General features: G+C 34.6%; 1 protein-coding gene across 6 annotated transcripts in view; it reads left to right on the top strand.

Moving 5' to 3' along the window:
• Positions 1-17,231, top strand: part of CADM2 (cell adhesion molecule 2) — a gene marked incomplete at its 5' end in the record, with an annotated part of 1,063,364 nt that overhangs the window by 707,574 nt on the left and 338,559 nt on the right. The gene's annotated exons all lie outside the window — the stretch shown is intronic.

The following is a 17,231-nucleotide window of genomic DNA, read 5'->3' as shown; positions in this document are numbered from 1 at the left end:
AAGCTTCTTTTAGAGAAATAAATGACTTATCTTTAAAAATTCATAAAAGGAATGACCTGTTTTTATTGTAATAGGTAAATAAAATACCTCTATGAACAGCTATATATCCCATACATAGTTGATCTCCTGCAACTTAAGTATGCTGAATTTTAATATTTTGTTAGATTACTTTCTAAAGTGTTTCTTGGTATATTTAGCATATAATCAGTGTTCTGTGTGCTCTATAAATATTTATTGTGACAGGATGAATAAATAATCATTAAAGGCCTAATTGTGTCATATACCCTGAAATATAAATTGACAAATTGTGTGTGTGTGTGTGTGTGTGTGTGTGTGTGTGTGTATATATATATATATATATATATATATATATATATATATATATACACACACACATACATACAAATACACACAGCCTTTTTCATATCGTTTTAATAAAACTTTTGCTTTGGGCAATATTTAAATTTAGGGAAATTTTAAAAATCTCTATCACTTTGCTCTTTTCTTCATTCTCTTGATTCATGAATTGCTTGCTTTCTGGAGTTAGCCTGATATTCTTCCAAGGCAGCAAAAATGGTGCAAACTTATCAAAAGGTCAGTTCAAGCTCATGTTCCTTTGGCCTCTTGCCACCCAGGGGATAAGGTTCCTGGCAGAGGACTATATAGTCACTTCAGAGAATACTTTTGTTGGAAGGAGTAAAAAGGAACAAAATATATGAAAAATTCATGGTCCTTCATTGGCATGCATACTGTTATTCGATTTTCATCAGACAGTAAATGAGAAGAACCTGAAGTCTTGTCTGTGTTAACAGAGCTCTTTTAGATGCTGGACGGCCCCTGTAAATAAACACTCAGCATGTCATGAAAAATTCTACCACTGCATACAAGAATAGACTTTGTCACATTGGGGCCTAAATATAGGCAGTGGTTTTCATGACTGGTCACTATTAATAAAACATTTACATTAATAACAAAATGCATGAAAGAGGAGATGCATCATGAGATAAAGTTACCATATAGGGTCCAGAGGCAGGTGTGAGATTTACAGTTCATTAGGCATGCTGATTACATTCAGAATTAAATTAATATAGAGAGATAAGAAGAATATCAGTTTTTGCAAGTATATTTTGGAAAGCACTTTCTGCCTAATCTTTGAGCTAAGTGCTGCAGGTGAGGTTGAGGAATTTTCCATCTATAACAAAATTTAAAACATATTGAATTGAATTGCAGTGGCATGCCTTAAATATTCACCTTTCTCTAAATGATAATCATCTTTAAGTCATATATATGTGAATGAGAGGCAGTGTGTGATTTATGATATTAGAATAGCATAGCACGTTAGAGCTGAAAGTTAGAAATCATCTAAAATTGTCTGCTTCATTTTGCAGGTGATGAAACTGACACCAGTAGAGTCAAATGATTTCTCACATTTTCATGATAAATTTCTAAACTTTTTTTTCATTATTTCCTCCCTCTACCAATCTATTTAGCTTCTTATTATCACAGAAAAAAAGATTAAATATCACACTTTCACTTTTAGAATTCTAAAATTAAGCTTTGGTCCATTGCTTCTTATTTATTATTTAGTAATTTCCAGGTTAATATCATTGCAAAAACATAACAATGGGCTTATGTAAATACATGATCTAGTTCATATAGATGACTTGTTTTGGGAGTAGGGAAAAATGTGCTAAAGGGCTCAACATGCATTTTGCAATATGTAAGAGACAGGCATTTTTATTTAGCTGTTGATCTGTTGCTTTTAGCCGTGAAGCAAGGAATGTGCTTTGGTTTGCTTTTCTCACAGCTACATTCCTCATATGTCTGAGTGACACAAATAGACAGGCTGGCAACAGATTTATTACCTAAAGCTCAGCTGAAAAATTAAATGATACAGCTAAAAGTCATAGCCTGCCTGAGCACCCTCTTGCCATTACAGGAGTGAGTGAGCACTAAAAAACCCAGAATAATAAAGTGGTGAACTATTTGGGAGAAAAAGAAATTGGGAATAAATCACTAATTTTATCAGTCTTGAGTGACTGACTAAAACAGGGAAATAATTCTTTAAAAATCTGTCCATCTTTAAATTCTTTGCCTTTCTAGTCCTTTCCAGTAATCTATTAGGTTATCTCCCCACATTTTTTAAATGTGATAGAATGTTTTAATAGGAATTTTCCATCTTTCCTCAGATTATCTGTTGAGCATTACTGAAAGCTCGTTTCAGCAGAATGGTATGTGAAGGTATTCACCAGACTGAAGTTAGAGGCCAGAAGAATGTTTAATTTACATATTTTCAGATGACACTGCATATATTAAATACATAATTTAAGGTAGCTAAAAATAATCATTTGTACAATAAAATTGGCAAGACCATTACATTTTTCTTATTTTTTTATTGAATGTCATAATAATTTCTGAAATGAGATTGACTTAAAAGTTTCCTTTTAAAATATGAGCCAAATTAGCATTCTGTATTTGGTACAACGATGGTCTTGAATTCCACTTTATTGGAGGTAGTTTTGCATGTCTTTCTTTTATATTGTTTCAAGAGGAACATTTAATGACTCTTGTGTTATTTTTTTTTAATTTCCACAATCATGGTAGAATTATAAGAAAATGAAAATATGTTCAAGTCTGGGAAATTTTGGTTGGTTTGAACAACATGCCCAAAGGTAAAACTAATCTCATGTCTTATTGAGTACGTGCCAATACTTTCTTCTTTTTTATGATTAAGTTAAAAAATTATTTACAAGAGTTCCAGGATGCATTATCCCAGTGTACTTACACAGTGAGGGTGAAATAACATGAACAGAATAAAAATATCTTTACTTTGAGTGCCACTTAGGTAAGAAGTATGTATGATCACAGAAGTATATCTTCTCAGATATACTTCTCGGATATATCAGAAGGAGCTACATCCGAAATCACTGAATTTTTTTTTTTTTCCCAGAGGTAGAATACAGGTGAAAGAGTTGGGAGTGAGGAGAGGTGGGCAAAATAGTTTTGACAGTTTGCTCTTCCATCTAAAAGCCTCAAAGTTCTCTAATGTATTTATTCAGAATTATCCTCGCATGATATTGCTCTTTATGGTTGTCTGATTTGCTTATGTGATACTTTCTCTATCTTAGGTTAAAAACAGAATGAATGCAATAGAGCTGTGGAGTCTTTTTTGATGAATAGAAACATTAGTGGAAATCTAATAAATTCAGACATAAAATATTGATTGATCTTTCTCTACTTATTCTCGTGAATTCTTTTAAAATTACAAGATCTTATATTTTCAATATTACATGAAAAGCAAAATATAAGGCTAAAGTTTGCTCTCCAAATTATGACTGATTTATCCTTTGTGACGCTGAGGGTCAAATTCTTTTATTGAGTAATTATAGTAATGTTTAACATGACAAAATGCTCAGATAGCCTAGGATAATAATGAACCAACCTGGTACCAAGAGGAAAACTGTCTTTTTATACTTTCAACTATGTTCTTTATTCCCTCAGGTATTTAAAATACAGTGGAAATGTTAGTAGAATCCAGATATACTAATTTTTTGTCTTTCTCTTTACTTCTACAACATGTGACTCTTAAGAGAATAAACCCTTTAGATAAGTAATCACTATAATTATTCAGTATGTCATAATATTAGTAGGTCTAGATCGTATGCCTCTAAAGTGTTTGTGCGTGGAGAGCTACCCTCCTCAGAAACCCCTAGCAATCATTTCTCCTGAATATAACTGGAACAATATTATACAATGTGTTCACACCTATTCACAGGCCAGCACTAACATTTGCAAGCATGGAACAAGAGAACAAATGGAAGCCCGCATACAATAGGTCTTAATATTTAAAAATTTCAAATCATGCTAAGAAACTGTAAATTAAAATATGTTTGAATTGACTACCTTGACAAATTTGACGAATATATCGCCCTGATGATCTGGAAGAATTGGTTTGAATTTAGGGTACTCGGATTCCTTTGAATTCCTCACTTAGCATCGTGATGCAGATAGAGCTGGCCCCTTATCCCTATCCATTCACTCTTCTACCCCAGACTACATCTTTTGTAAGAAGAGTCTTTGCTTGAAAGTGTGGATGTCCCAGATCATATGTCAGTTCTGCATGCATACCCTTAAAGACAATTACCTGTTAGTTTAGCAGTGGGCAAACCAGAGGAGAGACCCAGTTGAATTCTGAAATGACTTGATGACCTTTGGATAGCTAGTTCCAGGGTCTTGTGTACCTGGAACATAGTTGGAACCTTGCTATTCAAAATGGCCCCCTACAAGCAGAATCAGTAAAACCGGGGATCTTGCTAGAAATGTGGAATCTCTGGCTGCACCTCAGAATTACTTAGTCAGAATCTTTGTTTTAAAGGATCCCCAGTGATTCCTGTGTGCATCAGTGTTTGAGACCCATTGGTCTAAAAGATGGCAGTGTGGTTGTCAGGGACTCCAGCTGGGCACATCTCCTTTGCCTCTCAGATTTTTCTCTCTCTGATATCACTAACTTCCAAATATAGGCTATAAGGTACATAAAAATGTATCTTAGTCACCACTGTAGCAACTGGCTATATTGTTTGTTTGTGTTTTTTTTTTTTGCGGTACACAAACCTCTCACTGTTGTCGCCTCTCCCGTTGCGGAGCACAGGATCCAGACGCCCAGGCTCAGCGGCCATGGCTGACGGGCCCAGCCGCTCCGCGGCATGTGGGATCTTCCTGGACTGGGGCACGAACCCGTGTCCCCTGCATCGGCAGGCGGACTCTCAACCACTGCGCCACCAGGAAGCCCTGTTTTGTTTTTTGAATAAAATTTCAGACCAAAGACATGTTCTAATAAAATAATTTAAATATATTATATAATTCAAACATCCTGTCTCATACTGATAGGAAATAATGATTGTAATAGGAGGCCTCAATTTAAACAATCAAATGATTTATTTGGCTGTAAAGATGTAACTTATTATTATTTGTTTTCTCCTTAAAGGCATAAGGTCAAGATCTGTTCTATACATGTAAATACATACATTTTGCTACATGAAGTATATAAGCAGCTGTTGATTATAGCCCAAATGCTAGCTGCATAAATGCACAGACTACAACCCAGTTCCTTATGTTTAGCATCTAATGTATTTCTAACATTGAAGACTACAGTTAATCACTGATGCTTTTTTTTTTAATTTAGTTTTACTTCAAGTCTTTCTTTACTTTCTGCCAACATTAATCATGTACATATTGAAAAAAATCAATATGATGGCCATGTTTGTGGTCTCAGTTGCCTTACATGTATTTTTAAAATAACAACACTGGTTGAAATCCTTAAAATGTTAATGAATTTTTATATTAAATACTTAGAAATATAAGGACTTCCCTGGTGGTTCAGTGGTTAAGAATCCTCCTGCCAATGCAGGGGACATCGGTTCGAACCCTGGTCTGGGAGGTTCCCACATGCCACGGAGCAACTAAGCCCATGTGCCACAACTACTGAGGCTGCATTCTTGAGCCCACGAGCCACAACTACTGAGCCTGCGTGCCACAACTACTGAAGTCCACATGCCAAGAGCCAGTGCTCCGCAACAAGAGAAGCCACCACAATAAGAAGCCCGTGCACTGCAATGAAGAGTAGCCCCCGCTCGCCGCAACTAGAGAAAGCCCACGTGCAGTAACAAACACCCAACGTGGACAAAAATAAATAAATTAATTAATTTTTTAAAAAATTAGAAGTATACATTTATCTTTAAGGTTTATGTGATTGATGACACTATTTTTGATGTTGAATATTGACTTCTATACCAAGAAGAATTACTATTAGAGGGCTAGCAGTATTTGGCCTTAAAAATTATTAATGACTATGTAATTAATTACTTAAAATATTAAAATGTTTAAATCATTTATGTTCATTTTATATAATCAAGTATGGTTCCAAAAATTTGGTTTAGAATATTCTAATTTGCTGTCACATATCTAGTTAAAATGTAGTATTTGTTAAAAATAGCCCTCAACTGAATTAAAATAGTATTATATATCATACAAGTAAAATATGTATATATATTTGATAATTACATTTACTAGATCAACTGAATTTTAACCTCATTAATTATGATTACTGACCTATAGACTAGAACATTCAAAATGATTTATAGTTAGGAAACTTAAAAGAATTTAGTTATAATAAGTAAAATATAATTAGTCCAGCCAACATTTATTTTATTCATAATTGTTAATAATCTTCTTTAACTTTATGTAAGTTAGGAGACACACAAGCAAAGAAAATAAAAGATTGTGGAGATAAAAATGATAATGGTGAAAAAGAAGTAATTAAAAATGTGGTAAGGGAAAAATATGATAGAATGGACTTCTGCTTCATGTAAGAATGAAAGATTTGGTAGAAATAATATAATTCAAGAGGAAATAAAGGACATTTGGAATTTTTACATTCTTAGAAGGAAATATGTGTATAAATGCTGTGATTAATAAGTAATATTTGGTGCATTTTATTTTATTCTACTCCTTGGAAGAGGAAGACATTCCAAAGTAGAATAAATCAATGTGCCAATGTGAGAATATGAAATTGAAATGTGTGGATCACCTAGATATGCATAGTTCTCCCGCTGCTTCAGCTTCAACAGTCTAGAATTCCTCAGCTTGATTTTACAGAAAGCTAGCCATTCTAAAACACAGGGAGTTGTGGGCCATAGGTCTAAAATAGGCACCAGGTTTATACACATTCACTCAAAACTCAATAATAAGATAAATACACATTTAAAATTATGTAGAAGACTTGGACAATCACTTCATCAAAAAAGATATTTTATGGCAAAGAGACAAATGAATAGATGGTTCACATCATTTGTCATTAGGAAATGCAAATTAAAACCACAGTGAGATACTATTACATACCTATTATAATAAGTGAAGAAGTCTGAGCATACCAGTTGTTGGTGAGGATATCAAGGGATAACTCAAACTATTGCTGGAAATGAAAAATGCTACAACCACTTTGGTAAACCATTTGGAAGGTTTTAAAAATTAAACACACTCTTATCATATGACCCAGGCTTTCCACTCCTAGGAATTTACCCTAGAGAAATGAAAACATATGTTCATGCCAAGACTTGGATGTAAGTGTTCATAGTAACTATACTTTTAATAGCCCAAAACTGTAAACAACCCAAATGTCCATCAACAGGTGAATGGATAAACAAATTGTGGTATACCCATACAAAGAAATACTACTCAGAAATGCAAAGGAAAGATCTGTCAATGCATACAACAGGATGAATCTCAGTGTTACTGAGTGAAAGAATCCTGACCAAAAATGAAGCATGTATTGTATGATTCAATTTATAAAATTCTAGAAAAAGAAAGCTAAACTATAATGACAGATCAGTGGTGCCTGGGGATGAAGGTAGGGGTAGGGAAAGGCAGGAGGTTGGCATCAAATTGAAGGCTTTTTAAGTATGTGCAATTTATTGTATGTAATTTTTAGACCTCAAGCTATTTTAGAAAATACTGCAAAGATAAAATAATGAAAAGTTGGGCACCAATGCAAAACAATAAAACATAATATAGGTCAACATTCTATATTTATATGTAATATAAGTGTATGTGTGTGTAAGTGTGTGTGTGTGTGTGTGTGTGTGTGTGTGTGTGTGTAGAGAGAGAGAGAGAGAAGGAGAGAGAGATGGAGAGTGAAAGATAAAGTGAGGTTAGGGTGGAGGCATCATAGAAGACAGTTAAGATGATGTAGTTCAGGATGGTTGACTGGAGCATAGGTTATCAAGAGTTACTGAGGACAGAATAAATAAGTACAGAAAGACGGGTTGAGGCTGTATTGCATCATGATATGGATTTTTCATTGAAAATAAGGAACTGCTGGGTCATGACATGTTTAGAGCTATTCTTTAGGAATTTCTAAGGTTGAGGTATAGATTTGATTAAAAAAAAGAAAAGATACTGAAAATGAGCAGATCGTTTATGAGGCAATTATAAAGGTGTAGGAATAGCCAATAAAATCCAATTGTGCTTAAAGGCAGGGTCTTTGGAGAACATGATGAATAAGGCATGATTCTTCTTCCCAAAGACACATATGAAATATAAGTATAAAGTTATTTATGAAGTAATGAAAAGCTTGGTAGGATCAGGACAACAGGAATGGAAAAACAGAGCAGGTTCTAAAAAATAATTGGAAAGTACAGCATTTGGATATGATTGGTTCTGGACAAGAAGAGAAGCCAGGGATGACTGAGGTTCTATGCTGACAGTCTCTAAGGAGTGATACAAGGGGAATGTGATAGGCAGTTGATTAGGAAGGTGTTGCTTCATGACTTTTCTACTATGGGAGAGGAGATAGTAGAGCTTTCTCAGGATTGGGGCTGATGAATTAATGATGTTGAATTAGCAACAACTATCCCATAGGGCAAATTAGAAAAAGGTCCCTCCTCCCTGGCAGGCAGGTGCATGCTGTTGGGTGTAGGGCTTGGCAAGAGGATAGTCGTTTTGGGAGAGGCAAAGAAAAGCTTTCCTTAGACTCCACACAGCCAGCTCCAGGGCCATGTCTTGGCCAATTAGGTGCAGGTTGAAATTCAGCCAAACGTGTTTATGTAGTGCACCCTGCGAACTACCTAGCAATTCTGTATAAAGGTGATTTTGAGCTGCAAGTTTTGTGAAATCTTGATTTTATGATACTAAAAGAAAATGTTGAAGTCATTAAAGAAAAAAACCAAAAGGAAGTCAAATATCCAGGTATAGAAATATGGAGAAAAGGTATGAGCATGTTACAATTTTTAGAATATATTCAAATATTTTAACCCCTAGTCCTTCTTTTTAATTAGTTCAACCTGGAGTTTTCATCTTTCTTTTGTGTTACTTTTTTTTTTTTAATTTTGAAATTTGGTCTGGTGAAATGATCAATCTAACTATCAATTGATCTAACACATTCAGTTTATATACAATTGGTATTCAATAACTTACCCTTATTTTCTATTCTAAGGACCAGAGGCCATTAGGGTTTCTTTAGCTATCAGATAAGAAACATTCAGTATATAGCCCTATTTCAGTACTTATTCCAATTCTAGTTCATTCTTCCTGAGGTAAGCTCATTAGTTTATTTCAGTGGTGCAGATTGAAAGGATACCTTCACTTTCTCCTAATTCCCACCCTACCAGTCCTAAACTACAGAAAAATTACAAAGAAAAGAAGATATTTTCTTGAGAAATAGATATAAGTAGATGGATGACTGACTCTTGGTTGTTTCTTTGAAATTCCAGAGATAGACATTTCTAATATCCTTTCAAACAAACATATAGTGTTTTTTGTAAAAGATATCAGATCTGTCTTGAGACTAAGGAGTAGTTTGTCTTTCTTATCATCTGTTATGACGACAACAACAGTGATTTAAATAAAATATAAAACAAAACACATGAGTTGTTTTACAGACTGAACTGTGTTGCCCCCACCCCCAAATTCACAGTTAGAGCCCTTACCCTTAACATGACTCTATTTGGAGATGGGGCCTTTAAAGAGGCAGTTAAGATTAAATGAGGTCATAAGGGTGGGGCTTTAATCCAATATGACCAGTGTCCTTAAAGAAGAGGGAAAGACACCAGGGAGGCATGCTCACAGAGAAAAGGCTATGTGAGGACACAGTAAGAAGCAGCTATCTATAAGCCAAGCAGAGTGGGCTTAGGAAAAACCAACCCTGCCAGCACCATGTTCTTGAACTTATAGTCTCCAGAACCGTGAGAAAATAAATTTTTGTTGTTTGGCCCACCCTCTCCTCAAAAATGTCAGAATAATTGCTTAACTATTTATTGTTAATGGTGATGATTTTTTTTATTTCCAAAAGAAGTGAAAATTTTATATATTATAATACATATACACACATATATATAACACAGTTATATCCTTTGTCTATTAACATTAGATGCATTAACAAATTTCTGTCAATTTTGTACTAACATTTCACTTCAGTTGATAGAGAAATTTTAGAAATTATGCATGTATATATTATTTGCCTTGCCATTTTGAAGTTAGGAAGACATTATCAAAGGTACAATAAATAGGAAGTTATAGGAAGTTGAAGAGTCTTCTTAGGTCAAGGATTCTAATCCTGTTTTTAATTCTGGGCTTTTTCATTCTTCTTTTGTTGGACTTCCTTTGTTTTGAAGTTTGTAGTACATAATATTTTCCAAAAACTGTATACTAAAAATTGAATGAGCCAAAAAATGTATTGCTTTGCCCTTCAGTATAAATAAACATTTTGCCTCCTTATTTATATTTTTCTTGACATAGTTTATTTCAGGCCTCTATCATACCCTGTTTGAACTATTACAAGAACCTCCTAAGTGGTCTAATTTTCTTCATTCTTTATACTGATGACAGAGTCCCTCTCTCAGAACATAACATTCATTGTGCTAATATTTTACTCAAGAAAAAACATAAAAAACAAAAATTCATAATAAGTAAGGTGTTTCTAGAATCTGCAAAGTACAGTTCAATTAATTGGCATAATATTACGGTCCTTCATTTTATCTTTTGGCTCTGAACTTCCTTACAATGTCCTCATGTACTTTAGAGCCCAGAGTGGAAGAGTGTAACACTCCATGTTCAAATACTTCTATTTGCTTGCGTTGTTACTGAGGCTTGAAGTACGCTTCTACCCCACTTCTGCTTATTAAGATACTGCTTATTTTTCAAATTTGAGCTCTCGTAACACTCTCCTTCTGATAGGATTCTCCCACCATCATAGTGAAAATAAATTGCTTCTCACATTTGATCTAATCCATCCTGGTTTATAACTCTGTTATAACCATCACATACCATATTGCATTATTAATTGTGGTCTCTTTGGTGAACTTAAATTTCTCAAAGAACTTTCTTGTTTCTGTGAAATAAGAGTAGGGAATGGATTGTATATGTTCAGTAAATTGACCTCAAGTTTTAAAGTTATCTGTATTTTAAAGAATATTACACATAAAATAATTGAAGTATAGTGTCATGTGGAAAAATAAGCTGAATTTTAGGTATGTTTTATAACAACATGTTAGAAGCATATAGTTTTCCCATTTAGTGATTGGAATTCCTAGTAAGTAATATTTATGCGTGAAATACTTTTGTTAATTGGTCAGTACATTCTTTTGCTCCTTGATATTTATGAAATGTTAAAAAATGTATTTATTCTTTAAGTTGTCTTTAGGTTTATTATAAGTGTGATATCTACTGAAAGTATTGGTAATCAATAAGGATTATAACATCTTGTGCATGTCTATGTTGGACTATAGTGTCACATAGGTACCAGGTGATGACCTGGGTGGTCTATAAAATCTAGACTATATGCTCAAAAATGTTTCACCTCATCTTAAAAAATAAAGAAATAGATTATATGCTACAGTGTTATATCTGAAATATTTGCACAAACAGAGCAGTATTATTAAGGTCGTTGTGACTACATTACAAATTAGAGATTCAAAACTCTAACTAAACTTGATAGAGCCCTATTTATTGCCACAAGCACTACATTACTGTCTAAGTTTCTGTTTGCAGGTATGAGGCAGCTCCATTTAGCTACTCCACATAATATGAACAATATCGCAGCTAGATTATATCTGTCATAGATGAAAGCAATATATTTTTCTCCTAGTAATTCATTCATGGTTTTATACATCCATAATCCCCTAGGGAGTATCATGAATGCACATAATGTTCCCAAATGCTAGATACTGCATTTGTATATGTGATTTAACTGACAGATGTATAAAATCACACACAGCTAGATAACCTCACAACGACTGTACAGCTCTGAATCCTGAAAAATGTCAGTTATTCCAGCTGAGGTAGATTACAATATAATCAAAATAATCTAATTCCAATTTATTCTTCTGTTTAATTGCATGTATGCTAAAGATCTTAGAAACAGTAAAACAAATTACCTGTCTTTGAATATTTGTAAAATAACACACAGAAACAATGAATAAAGATAAAGAAAAATAATTATGTTTTTGTTGTGATTCCTTAGTGGGGATTATAAGCTGTATAATTCTTGGTGTAGTGCAGCAGTTGTTTATGTGGCAGTTAGGTATTGATAGATATCATCATGGCCTTCCCCTTTCCCTAATGGTGTAAAAGGCAGGGAGATTGAGGTATAGAATAGGTGAGAAGCATATGTGTAGATGCAGATTATTGGTAATGTTCTATATTTGGGATTGCTGGTATGTTCCTCTTGTTCATTATGTAATACTTTATAACTGATATGTGTATGTGCATACTTTTGTATGGTTCAAATATTATATTTAAAACTCATATAAGAGGGAAAATGAGTAAGACTGACTTCTTTGCTCCTTTATCCCACATTAGTCATTGAAGTTAGTGTGCGTGTTCTACAAAGGAACCAGGGAGGAATTGGAAGGCTACAACTACCCAATTACTTGTATCTTTGTGTTGCTTGATTCAGTAATAACTTAAAGATCAACTGTAGATGGATTTGACTCATCATTCTCACTGATCAGATCTCGTGACCTTCCCTAGCCTAGTTATCTACCAAAACAGTTAGTGGCTTAAAGAATAGCAATTTTACTATCTCATGATTTTGAGGAACAAGAATTTAGGCAGGTCGCTATTGGGGAATTCTACTTTTTATGGCATCAACGAAAGTCACCCACTGATATTCAGTTGGCAAAAGGGCTGGTCTGTAGAGTTCAAGAAAGTGTCACTCACAACTGACATGTCTGGTACCTTTTGGCTTCTGTTGCATGAGTCTCTTAAGATAGACTCTTAAGTGAAGCCTCAGGCCTCCAAGAGAAGTGTTTTTTAGAAAGTAAGAGGGAAGCAGCAGGGCCTTCCTAGCTTCCGAAGTCATGGGGCGTTTCCTTTGCTGCACTCTACTGGCAAAGAGATCACATGATTGCCTAAATCCAAAGGGTAAGGGTAAGACCCATGTCTCAATGAGAGAGGTGTCAAAGAATTTGCAGCCATGTGTTTAATCCACCACACTCATACATACATAGCATTCTCTTTTGTGCCATCATTTTATGAATTCTGTATATCCACCGACTTTTTAAGTCATTTTTCCTAGATGTCTCTCTACATATCAGATTCTGAACTGGTAAATTCTACCAGGACCCATAATGAAGCTTTGTAAAAAAGTGCCCTCTACTTTATTTATTTTCTTTATGTGTTATTGCCACCATTCAAGGCTCTTTCATCTGTGTAAATTGGTCAATTGGTCTGTGGTAAACACAGATACATATCTTTCACTACATAGAGAGGTAGAGAGAGAGAGAGATGGATGGAAGGAAGGGATGGAGGAAGGAAGGGAGGGAGGAAGGAAGGAAAGAAGCAAGGAAAGAAGGATCATTTCTATCCCTCAGTTGGTATAGATGCTGCTGGAAACAAAGTCCATGTCCTAAGCTTGTGCTTTGGATAGCACAGGGTTGTGCCTCCTGCCACTTTAGCAAATGTGCCTTTAGTCTTCTTGAAATTCCTCTCCAGTGTCACAGGTACTCTCTATTTGTTTGGTCTTTATTTTTCTCCTGTTTCCATTGACCCCCACCCAAAAGCTGCTAGCATCTCTGAGTTGCAGTCAGGAATGCAGCTAATTCTCTCTGCATCATTCTTTTTTCCTTTTCCCCTTTCTTTTCTCATATTCGTACTGCTGGCTCCTTAGGCTATTCTGGTTCACCTTCTTGCTATCATTATCACTTTCTTTTTATGTCATCCACATAAAATTAATTTAAAAAATTAATACATTTTCAAACACAGAACCCCATATTCTCATGATCTGATTACAACAGATTATCAACTCACAATCTATCCGGTTTCATCTTTTCAACATCTAGATTTTTTTGTTTGTTTCTTTGTTTTTGTTTTTGAAGCAAGCAGTGATATTTCTATCATTTTTTTCTTTATCCATGAGCTTAAATACTTCTATAAAGAGAAAGTTAATTTCATCAATGATTTATATACCTGAATTGCTGTTAATGGGGGAAAGATGGGATAAATGTTTGATACCTTTTTTGTTTGTTTGTATGTTCTTGACAGTTTTAAAAATAACTAGCTGGTTTTCTGGCATCTTCCAGAGAAGTTTGTTTTTGTGTTTGCTTCTTTGTTTTGAGGATCAGTATGTGTTCATAAACTTAAGTATATCTGATGTGTTTTAATCCATTGAGGTAATTACTCAGTCTCATATTTGACCAGTGAGTGCCTCTTCAATTCTTTTGACATAAAATCAGTAGGCTTTTATGGCTTTCCATCTTTCCAGGCTGTACATTTCTTGTCCCTAAAAGCTATTTATTCAAGAAGTCCCATTTCCTTTTAATGGAAATATATTTAGAGACCTCAAGTTTTGTACTAGAGTTGCTCATTGCTACTAGAATTGCCATTGTTCCTGGGCCTTTTCAGTGACAGTACACACATAAAAACATACACGCATACACATACACATACACCTATATATTTTAAGACAAATACATTATGTCTGTGTTTTGATACTTCCAAATCAAATTTTGGACTATAGAGATTCTACTTATTGGTACTAATCTTACCTCTGTTTCCTTGATGCCGTAAATGTGATGCAGTTTTCATTCAAGTCAATGAATGAAAACTCAGAAGGGAGATGACCAGAAACTTTTTTCATACCCTTTTTTCATACCCTGAAAACTTTTTTCATACCCAAAGAGCTAAATGCCATTCAGACCGTTAAAGGATTAGCATTAGGAAAAATGAAAATTTAGGACTCCTTCATTTATCCTACCTTTTTCTCCACTCTTGATGACTAATATTCCTTTAATGGAATTCAGTCAGAATTCTACTGAATGGAGATTAAATACCTATATGCACATACCTAGTATATATGTACTATGTCTAAAATACAGTCACACTAAGAGAATAATCAGTTTATCAATACAAGGGCAAATGGCTTATTAAAGCCTTTCCTGTTTTCAAATGGGGTGATAGACAACCTGCAGTTGGGGCAGCTTCCTGCTGAACCATGAGGAAGAGAAAGGAGAGTCTGATGATTCTGAACACATTGTGATCCTCAGTTCCTATGGTGGCTTACTGCCCAGTTACACATACAACCCAGCTACAAGAGGCCTAGACAATGAAGAGAAAGAACTGACTGAAGTAAGAGATAAGGATCTACATGGTTGAAAAGAAACATTGAGTAATGAGACATAAGCCTTGCAAGACTTAAAGTTTTTTCTAAATCTGTCCCCATTCACATTCAGCAGAGCCTGGATGACCCAGAACCCCATTTTTCACCCTAATGCAGTTCATGCAGTGTAACAAGAACACTGTCATTCAAAATTCAATAAAGTATTTCCTGAACACCTTCTATATCTACTTTGTAAGAACCAGAACTGTTCTAACTGACCAGTCCTGCCCTGAATAATTTATGCAATATTTAAAATTTTTTTTTTGAAATGAGTCAACTTGCTTTTAATGAAATGTAAGTCCTAGCAGATGCACTCATGAGAACTGTATTTTAGGCTGAGTCAATGCTACGCTATTTAGAGTCTGTAACCACCTCATGTATGGTGGGTGTTTTTTTCTTCTGTGTTTTAAGTGTGTATTATGGCACATATTTCTTAGTCCTGGGTCTTTCTGTCTATACACATAAAGGAGTTTTTTAAGGACACTTTTTTTTTTTTGCAAGAAATGGATTTACTGATTGGGAATACAAGGAATCCAGGAAGCAGTACAAAGGATAGAACTAAGGCACATCTAAGGAACCTTATCATCTACGTATTTCCCCATTCTAGTGTGTTTTTTCATTCCTTTCTAGTTTGGCTTCAACTATGTACCATGTAAAATGTTTTGGTTTCAGCTCTTTCACTGGTCACAGTCTCTTAGTTATCCAAGCATACATTTCTAAGAGAATCTGGCTGATCCTTTTCAAAGCAGTGCACTCATATGGTGGAGGAGAAAGGGATTGATTGGACTGTGAGTTTTATGACAACATATATCCATTTGGCCACTCAGCAAGCATTTCATTGGGGGAGGAGTATCTTACTCTTTTCTCCAGATGAGAGTTGGAGTAAGAGTGGGGAGTCAAGCAACTCTAAGTTTGTCTAATACAAGATCTATTTACACAGCAATTATGCGATATATTTACACTAGTCTTTTTTCTTTTGTATTTTAAAGTGAAGTAAAAATATACCTCAGTGGTAAAATATACCTTCTTACCTACTTTACAGTGGGGGGGATATTTTTCCTTACAAACCAAAATAACTTGGTATTATATAAATTGGAAAAGTGCCTTAACCTCTTTATATATATATATAAACAAATATATATATATATATATATTTATAGAGCACTTAGGTGTGGTAAAATTATTTTGACTGTTCTCAAAGCAGATACAAGAATGGGGACATACAAAATAACAACATCATTGTGCAGTAAAAAATGGACAAAGTTCTCGTTGTTTTCATCTTTTGCTTCTTCAGAGTTAAGGGCCATGCTTGATACATAGCAGATATTCTATGTTTATTTATTCAAAAACCGTCATGAGTGCCTACTACACACTGAGTTCTGTATGAGAAAATGGGTTCCTAATAGTGAATAGAGAAAACCAAGCTGTCAGTAAAGGGACAGCAAAGACACAGATAATTTCTATACGAGGACAAAAATGGCACAATAAAAATAGCACAGTTTCTGTGCCATTAGTTTTTGCCAGTCTCTGTTCTGAGTGCTTTATGGATAGATTCATTTATATTTTTATTATAGTTCTACAAGTCATGTACTGTTACTCTCATCCCATTAAATTAGAGTTGAAGAATTTGTGGCACAGAGAGATCAATATCATGCTCAAGTTCACGAGTCAGTGATGAGGCCAGTGCTCTAGACCAGGTGTTAAATGCTTCTAGTGAGTAGATATGTTACATGAACATGACAAGAGACACTGTGTAGGCAATTTTAATAGAAAATTGATCATCTGGTAAACACCTGTTCCTGAATTTCCATTCTTTCTATGATGATTCCTCGATTTATCTATGTATACAAGGAGTCAGCTCCTGGTCATAAGCTTTTTGGGGCCTTCATTATGTGTTCTCTTTAACACCACGTGGTGAGACGTTTAACAAGACCTGTTTCACAGAACTTCATGCCCTTTGTGAGATTGGCTCATTAAATATTTGTTAACAGTCTGAGAAGTCTGGGATTTGACCCCCAATCCTCACATTCAAAAGGCCTAACAAAATAATAATAATAATAATCTAATTGGAATCTAATTTAAC

The sequence above is a fragment of the Stenella coeruleoalba genome, assembly GCF_951394435.1.
Source record: "Stenella coeruleoalba genome assembly, chromosome: 5".
NCBI lineage: Eukaryota > Metazoa > Chordata > Mammalia > Artiodactyla > Delphinidae > Stenella > Stenella coeruleoalba.
The sequence above is the reverse complement of the archived record's forward strand: the minus strand, read 5'-3'. Positions and strand labels throughout refer to the sequence as shown.